Genomic DNA, 9315 nt, shown 5'->3' with positions numbered 1-9315 from the left:
TTAACTATTTGCACATCGTTACAACACTGTATATATACATAATATGACATTTGAAATGTCTTTATTCTTTTGGAAKTTTTGTGAGTGTAATGCTTACTGTTKATTTTTGTAATTGTTTATTTCACTTTTGTTTATTATCTATTTCACATGCTTTGGCCATGTTAACATGTTTCCCATGCCAATAAAGCCCCTTAAATTGAAATTAAATTGAAATCGTATCCACCAGAGTTGGAATAATCCAGAGTTAGCCAGCTCGCCTTGCCCGCTTTGTGGACGACGATGACTGTTAAGCCTGAGAGACATGTACCCTGTGTGGGAAGTGTGCAGCCAGAGGGCTAGATAGAGGATATGGAATAGAGAACTGTGTAGTTTCGGTGGATAAAGTTGTGAGAGGTGGCAGGTTGAGGTGTCTAGAGTCAGAGTAGTGCACAGGGTGTCGTATGCTGAGGCATTGAACAAAGTAGGAGAGGATGGGTCAAGGGCACAGGAGGTTGGTGGCACCATAATTGGGGGCGAACAGGCTCGTGGTAATGACTGGAGCGGAATCAGTGGAATGGTATCAAACACATGGTTTCCAGGTGTTTGTTGCCGTTCCATTAGCTCCGTTCCGGCCTTAATTATGATCCGTTCTCCCCTCAGCAGCCTCCACTAGTAAAATGTGAGGGACTCAGAGGATCCCTGTAAATAGTAGATCTGCACCGAAGGGATAGCCGAATGAGTGATTTGATTTCAGTGATAATATATACCATATGTTTCAGTAAGTTTGGCGTCTTAGCGTTCATAGCAATGGTTATCAACTGTACCGCAGAAATAGAACGTAAGTCACAGAAAATAGATGTTGTGGGGACAGCTGCAGAGAAATACTGTTGGGGGTATGAGATTGGACTTTGGAAGAGTTACAGGGTGTGTTGAGTGGTGGTGTCTCGTCCTCTGAGGCCATTGGCCTGGGGTAGGATCAGAAAGGGTTTAAACTAATAAAAGGAAAATAATATATAATAGATAAATGAATAAACTGAGGCTTTAAGAGTATAGGGCTATGGAGGGTAATTAAAATATGTTTTTTTTTTACTTAACTTTTCTCGCTTCCCTTCCCATTTTGTATCACAAAGTGATGTGACTATACTATTGTTCAGTTTGGTGGGGGCGGAAATGCAACATATTGGATGCCTAACAGCCATTAAACTTGACCAAAGACGACGTGTATCTTGTTAGAAAGAGTTACCACAGTAGAGTCATAATACCAAAAACCTAGTGGTCAAACAAGGAAATGGTTCCATTCATTTTCCCTCGGGGATTTAGAAACACTTAAAATAAGGGTGTGTTTTGTGTAGCTTCCCTGACGTTGCTTGTATTACCCCCCCCCCACACAAAAAAAAAGCTAATTAGAGATAATGAGGCTCATAAAAGAAGGTAAGAATGCTTGATGATCTGGGAGAACTGCAGAGCCGAGGCGAAAGGTAAGAATCTGGATAACTTATTAATGTTAGCTAAATGTAGAATGATTAAATTGGCAAAGATTTAAATTGACAATTGTGAACTGCTGTGTCAAGTTTTAAATGGACACAAGTAATGTTTAGCAAAGGTGTCAGTTAGAGATGAACCAGCGATTTGTAGTCTTGCATGATGTTTACTTTGATGCTAATTAACATTTTCGAATCTGAGAATAAATAGAGGCTGAATATATTGATAAATCACCTTGTCCGAGAGAGATTTACACTGTTCTCAAAACCTCACGCCAGGGTAAACCGACACGAAACACAGCCCTTATTTTTAAAGTGTTTCTAGGGTTTGACCGGTCTAGGCTGTCTGTAAATCAGAAATTGTTAACTGACTTAGTTAAAGGTGGAAAACCTATTGTAACCATTTCCCAGTTTGATTAGGTTTCAGTGTATTATGACTCGTACTGTGGTACTCTATATCCATACTGTTTGGCTTTGTCCATCGACCCATGTGGGATTTAGWGAGTACAGAGAGAGTCTGCTGGGTTTATTCCGCTGTGGTTCAGAGYCCAGAACGGTAGTAGTCACATGGTCTGGTACTTGGCATTGTGGGAAACAAACAGAGCGGTGGCTGGTGTATGAACAGCGTCCAACGTCAACACCACTTACTATTGTGGGCTAAACAAGTAATAAGACGCAGCTGTCTAGCWGACGGACTTAGACGCCACGGTTATCACTATGCACCGGGAAGAGAAGGTCCATGTTCGGTGAATCTGCCCGGTGGGACGGGTTTCCAGGACTTTACACAGACAGCAGCTAGCCGAGTCGGTCTCACTGGAGTAGCAACTCGCTGCAAGGTTTTACGATAAATAGGACAGAGGAGTCGCAAAAGTTGGATTTATCATTGGACCGCACGGATTTATCTTTGGACCGTTTCGTATGGATATGAATAGTAGGCTGGATCTGACGTTTTTAGCAGTACCGTGACTTTGTGGTCAGTTTGTTGTCGTGCCTCGGCTCGCCAGATTAACATCGACCGATGCTTTTCAACGCAGTGATTGTGTGACGAAAACTGCTGGGAGTCATTTACATTCGCCTCCGATTCGAGGCGATGTGAAAACGTTTTTTCTTTAAATCATTGGACTGGCATGTCTCCCAATTTGGTGTACCCAAGATCAAGAACTGTCACACTGGACGATAATTCGTATGATGGCAACCCGGATTGGAAGAATTTCCGTTTGAAGCCTATGTAAACAGTTATCCTCTATGCTGAAAAATAGAAACGTGTCCCCAACACAGAAACCATCGATAACCTTTCTCACTGTCAGCACGTCACCCGAATTATCTTTCTCAGTTGTCATTATTCATGTTCAAGCGTCATCGTTTCTACAAGGGGGGAAACGGGAATATTCAAGTATACAACGCTCCATCTTAAATCCGGGCACAACCAGTCAGAGCGACTGTATATCTTCCMGAGACTCAGTTGTAGGGCAACCATGTGGGTCGCAGGGTCGCCACCGTCCCTGCAGGTCGTCCTAAAGGTCCTGAAACACGCTGCGGTCAAAGGACAGATCCAGCTGAACCGCTGGCTCCAGAGATCCTCCCCGGACGAGTGCGATAAAATTGACATCTTGATATGCAACGCGTTTGACGAGAGAGGAGGAGCCGTCGGCAAATCTGACGGAGACCCTGAGAGCATCGTTGACGCTGGCGTGTCATTCACCGGTYGCGTCACCAACGGMGAMTTCAGACACCCGTGTTGTATTACCACGTGTTGTTTCAAGAGTGCCCTCCTGGCGTGCATTCTGACAGCTGTGTGCTTCTCCTCCGTGGCTCTAGTCCGACAGTACCTCAAGGACCTTCTACTCTGGGTGGAGAGCTTGGACAGCCTGGTTGGAGCCTTGTTGTTCATAGTGGGTCTGATCATTGTGTCCTTCCCTCCGTTCGGTGTGGGGTACAATCGTACTGAACGTGGCTGCGGGATACTCTACGGCGTTCGTGCTGGTCTGGATTGGTGATGGTGGGGTGATCATCGTGACTTCGTGGCACCCTGGTGGTAGAGACGATTTGGACGGACTGGGTGGTCAACAGGTGGGGAATGACTGAACAGCTCAGAGCGGTGACTACTGGTGGATGGAGGGGGAGGCTGGACTCAAAGTTGTGGCCTTAGCGAGACCAGCCATTCCGTTTGTGCTCCAGAATGCGTTTTCTCAGTGAGTATGGGTGAAAACTTGACCAGTGATTGCTGATGGTGTCTTGTTTTTTGGTCTTCTCCATTGTCTGTTGCAGGTGACAAACACGGGAACAGAATTGCTAACTTGAACCCAGTTTGCCCTAAATAGTAGGGCGTGCCAATTAATTGAGTATGATTTTTAATATGGACTGTGCACTTATTTCAATTGTTTGTTGTTCTAGTTTACTCTTTTGGTCTCCTTCCTCTAATCACAGCTTGCTCCACCACACAGGCGCCCCTGTCATCCAGCAGCTCTCTGTCAGATCAGATTCCTCTGTCCAGATATTTGTCGGGCTCCTCTTGTTAGATATAATCCGGCGGGGGGCGCGCTCTGTTTAGAAAACGTAACTAGGAAATGTAAGAAAAAATATTCGAAAAAACCCTTCGGGCTCCTACTTCATGAATTATAATTTCGGGTCCTTCACTGTCAGCGTTTAGCATTATTTCAGAAATACTAGAAGATTTAAAGAATATGTCAATTAATACATTCGGTCTTTCTGTCAGAAAATTATGTCCGGTTCGTGGGGCTCCTTGTAGATCCGGGCTCCTCTGTCAGATTCGGGCTCCTCTGCAGCATCGGTGGCTCTTGTCAGAATCGGTACCGCCCACACCTTCGCTCCCCTCATCTTTCCTTCCCTAATGTCAAAGATCCGGGCCCTCTTCCTTCGATCACCAGCTATTTGGATGATGTTTGTTAGGTCAAATTACAGTCAAAACACATTGTCACATAAAAATTTACAATGTAACAAAAGACACCTGTGTCTTTCCTGGCAGCCGAACCTGGGGCTTGATTCGCACCGGATGGGAGGAAAGGAAGAAAAGGACAGGACATGTGTGTGCGAGTATTGGGATGGCCGGGCTTCACTTGGGTTCTTATATAATCATTATAGATTTTATATTTTCAACAATAACCAAGTGTTTAGATTTAAATAAGCAATATTAAAAAATATAATATATATATTAGATTTTTTCCTGCCATATCTTTCAGGGCCATACTCATTGTATTCACTTAAGGGAAAGGTTCATTGTGTCCAGCCTGCTCTCTTCCAAGGGTGGTGACCCAGGGTGGCTGTGAGGCTTGGTTCCAAGCATTGCTCCAGGTGGTGCGACCACTCTGGGTGGCTTGGCAAGGGCTTGTTCCACCTGTCAAGGGTGGCGGAACACTGGTGGCTTGCAGCGCTTTGTTCAGCCTGCTCCAAGGTTGCACACACTTGGGTGTGTGCAGTGCCTTTGTCCAGCCCTGCTCCAAGGCTGGTCGACCACCTTGGTGTGCAGGCCTTTGTTCCAGCCTGCTCCAAGGCGCGTCGACCACCTGGTGCTGTGCAGCTTGGTTCCAGCCCTGTCCCAAGGCTGGTCGAACATGGTGGTTGTGCATGGCGCTTTGTTCGCAGCGCTGCTCCAATACTTTGTGATTCAGCGATATGTAGTAGGCATGATGAAAGCCTGGACTTTGCAGATGATGGTGAGAATATGGGTCGAGAAAGGGGAGGTCTGGACACAGACCCTCAACTTAGATGAACAAGCTTAGTATCCAGAGGGGATGAACATGGGCCTAGTATCAAGGGAGATAAGGGCCAAGTATTCATAGGAGACAGGATAGCGCATTCAGGGAAAGGGCTAGCATTCAAGAGAAAAGGGCCTAAGACATTCCCCCAGGGAAGAGAGTGAGGAATTCCAAAGGAGACAGGGCTAGTATGGCAGAAACAGGCTAGTATTGCCAGGAGACAGGGCCTTCGCATGCCAAGGAAACAGGGGCCTAGTATTTCCAGGGAGAAAGGGCTGAGTATCCAAGGAGAAAGGGCTAGTATTCAAGGAGAAGCAGGTAGTATTCCAAGCGAGAACAGGCCTAGCCTATCCAGAGAGAACAGGCGCCTATGCATTCCAAAGAAGAGGAACGAAAGGGCAGACCCCAGGAGAACAAGGGCCTAGCATTCCAAGGAGAACCGACAGAGAGTTCAGGAGACAGGCATAGCATTCCAAGGAGAACAGGACAAGCATTCCCAAGGAGAACAGGGCCAGCATTCCATAGGAGAAGGGCTAGCTTCCATGGAGAACAGGGCCCAGCATTCCAAGGAGAACAGGGCCGAGCATTCAGGAAGGCTACCAAAGCTACACACACTAGGCTAGGGCTGTGCAGAATACTGTGACACAATGAATATTGTAATGGGATATGGAGAAATATGACTACGACAAGTGTTTTTTAAATTGTATTATCTGTGATCAGAAAAAAGTAATTTCCAGCTGCCAGCACACATCTCTTTCACTCAGTGTGAAGCGCTGTGTTCTGTAAATAACTATGTGGTACTCTCTGTTGCAAAGAAACGGGCGGGCTATCGGTTGAAACCGCTGCAGCGATTGGATTAGAACCAACCATGCTCCGGTGTTTCATTCCCCAGACACAGGCACTGCTGCTTCAGTCACTCGTCTGTGGGGACGAGTCCCTCCTTTCTCCAAAAGTCACGTATGAAACACATTCACAGCTAGTCATTGTTGTTTAATCGAGATTTCCGCTCGTTTGTCCGCGAGGCCATGTGGTGTTTTAGTCTGTCTACTTGGTGTGTTAGTCGTCTACTTGGTGGTGTTTTAGTCTGTCTGCTTGGTGGTGTTTTAGTCTGTCTGCTTGTGGTGTTTTAGTCTGGCTTGGTGGTGTGTTTAGCTGTCTACTGGTGGTGTTTTAGTCTGTTCTGCTTGGTGTGTTTTAGTCTGTCTGCTTGGTGGTGTTTTAGTCTGTCTGCTTGGTGGTGTTTAGTCTGTCTACTTGGTGGTGTTTTAGTCTGTCTACTTGGTCCATTGCGGACACGCCTGTCGTTACGCTGTGATCCAAGCCCATGGTTCTAGTTGTTGTTGTTATATGCCCTGTCCAAGCATGTTTACTGAACGACAGGTCATTAGTAAATATAAATCAAATGTGTGACATAAGTGTGGGGAGAGAAGTGTTTTGCTCCTATCTAAAGTGAACCAATACATAGTGAATTATCCGAGCTTCATCTAAATTGTCTGGAAGAATGATGCAGCGTAGTAGCAGCCATGCGTTAGGATTATTACAAGTAAAACCACAACGTACTTACTGAGCACCTAGCTTCTGTTTACACAAACTGGACAGGTCAAAAAAAAGCTGAAGAACTTTAAACACAGATGCACTTTTTGGATCCAACATTGCAGCCCTTCAGCTCGACCATGTCATAATTACACCTATTTACCAACATGAGGCTTTGTCAAAGTAGTGCACTATGAACAGAATAGGGTGCTGTATGAGTTGCAGGCCCTAGTCTGATGTTTTGAACCCCCAACTATTTACCCCCCACTGAGAAGTGTGGTGTGTGTGGTGGTAAACCGATTACCCGGACTAATCTGTCACTGGTCTCCAACACTTGACACAGCTAACAGTGAATTGCCCGTCTGTGTCAACACTAGGCCTACACTTCCATCATCAACTCATCCCTGACCACTGGCTGCGTCCCCTGAGACTTCAACATGGTCAGAGTCGCTCCTCTCTCAAGACACAACAATCGTCCTTTAGTAAACTACTGACCTGTATCCCTTCTTTCTTTCTTTCTCAAAACACTTGAGCGTGCTCTCTCTGAACGACTCTCACTATCTCTCACTGCCAAAGCTGACTCTCTCTCTGTTCTCATCCTCCCTCTTGTACCATCAAACCCCTGCAACTTATCCAGAACTCTGCACCCTCTCATGTTCAACCTTCCCAAGTTCTCTCATGTCACCCCGCTCCTCCACACACTCCGCTGGCTTCCGGTCGAAGCTACATCCACTACAAAACCATGGTGTTTACCTAGGGAACAGCAAGAGGAACTGCCCTCCCTACCTTCAGGCTATGATCAAACCCGACACCCCAACCCAGCACTCCGTTTGCCCCACTCAGGTCTCTTGGCCCTCCCCCCTACGGGAGGCAGCTCCCCTCGGCCCAGTCCAAGCTCTTCTCTGTCCTGGCACCCCAATGGTGGAACCAGCTTCTCCCTGATGCTAGGACAGCAGAGTCCCTGTATCTTCTGAAAACATCTGAAACCCACCTCTTCAGACAGTATCTTAATAATCTCCCTCACCTGATGAGTGACTGTTGTGCGTTAGATAGAATGGTCCTAGACTTTGTGCGGTTAGATAGCATGGTCCCAGTAGACTGTTGTGCGGTTAGATAGCATGGTCCCAGTAGCCTGTGTGCGGTTAGAAGCATGGTCCCAAGTAGACTGTTGTGCGGTTAGATAGCATGGTCCCAGTAGACTGTTGTGCGGTTAGATAGCATGTCCCAGTAGACTGTTGTGCGGTTGAGATAGCATGGTCCCAGTAGACTGTTGTGCGGTTAGATAGAATGGTCCCAGTAGACTGTTGTGCGGTTAGATAGCATGGTCCAGTAGACTGTTGTGCGGTATGCATGTCCCAGTAGACTGTTGTGCGGTTAGAGAGAATGGTCCCACTCTGTTTGTTCTATTATGTCAATCCTATATAAATGTTTGGCATGACAAGGAGTGGCACAAACATGCTCGTACCCACCCAGGCTAGCAATTAGACTGTACAGGCATGCCAAAATAATATTAGTCACATGCTTTGTAACAACCGGTGTAGACTGGGCTGTATGCTTACTCTCTGTAGTGCCTTGCGGTTGGATGCAAGCAGTTGCCATACCAAGCAGTGATGCACCCAGTCAAGATGCTCTAATGGTGTGGCTGTAGAACCTTTTGAGCATCTGTGGGCTGAATCTTGAAAATGTAATGAATACTCTTACCAGCTGGTCAGTACACGTCCTGGTAATCTGTCTGTCCATTGTGAATGTTAACCTGTTTTAAAGTCTTACTCATATCATCTACGGAGAGTGAGATCATGGTCGTCCGGAACAGCGGTGCTCTCATGCATGGTTCGTGTTGTTGCCTCTAGCATAGAAGGAGTTTAGTGTCTGGTAGGTCTCGTGTCATGGGAGTCTGGTGCTGGGTTTTGCATTTGTTTTTTTCAGGATAGTTTGCAAGCCTTGGCCACATCGACGAGCGTAGTAGGATTCGATCTTAGTCCTGTATTGACGTTTTGATGGTTCGTCAGAAGTCGAAGTTTCTTATCAACATCGGAATAGTGTCCTGCTCCTTGAGCAGCAGCTCTAGCCTTAGCTCAGTGTGTGTACATAAGGTCACTGTGGGGACAATTTCATAATGAAGCGGTGACTGTGGTAAATTCCTCAATGTTACAGGATGATCAGAACATTTTCCAGTCTTGTAGCTTAGCGTCCTCTTCATCGGACTCATTATTGAGCAAGTCTCTGACTTCCTGTTTTGAGTTTTTGCTCGTAGCAGGAATCAGGGCGATTTATGGTCAGATTTGCCAAATGGAGGGCGAGGGAGAGATTTGTCTGCGTCTTGTGTGTGAAGGTGATTTAGAGGTTTTATTTTGCACAGGGTGAAAATTAGGTACTGTAAAACAGATTGCGTTTCCCTGCATTAAAATCAACGGCCACTAGGAGCGCCCCTCAATGTGCATTTTCTTCTTCAGTTCCTATACAACTTTGTTTAGTGCGGTCATTATAAATGTAGATAAACTCTGTTGGTAAATAGTATGGTCTACAGTTTATCATGAGGTACTCTACCTCAGGCGAGCAAAACTTGAGACTTCCTTTATATTAGAGATTGTTAAGGTTTGGAAGTG

At 46.0% G+C, this 9315-nt stretch overlaps 2 pseudogenes; both read left to right on the top strand.

Annotated features, from left to right (window-relative positions):
- Window positions 1-2019: 2019 nt before the first annotated feature.
- LOC112076071 (transmembrane protein 64-like) lies at window positions 2020-3656 on the top strand (annotated as a pseudogene).
- A 4849-nt stretch (window positions 3657-8505) lies between these two features.
- LOC112076070 (uncharacterized) overlaps window positions 8506-9315 on the top strand; it is an 18063-nt pseudogene continuing 17253 nt past the window's right edge.

This window comes from Salvelinus sp. IW2-2015, unplaced genomic scaffold (genome assembly GCF_002910315.2).
Source record: "Salvelinus sp. IW2-2015 unplaced genomic scaffold, ASM291031v2 Un_scaffold3551, whole genome shotgun sequence".
NCBI lineage: Eukaryota > Metazoa > Chordata > Actinopteri > Salmoniformes > Salmonidae > Salvelinus > Salvelinus sp. IW2-2015.
The sequence above is the reverse complement of the archived record's forward strand: the minus strand, read 5'-3'. Positions and strand labels throughout refer to the sequence as shown.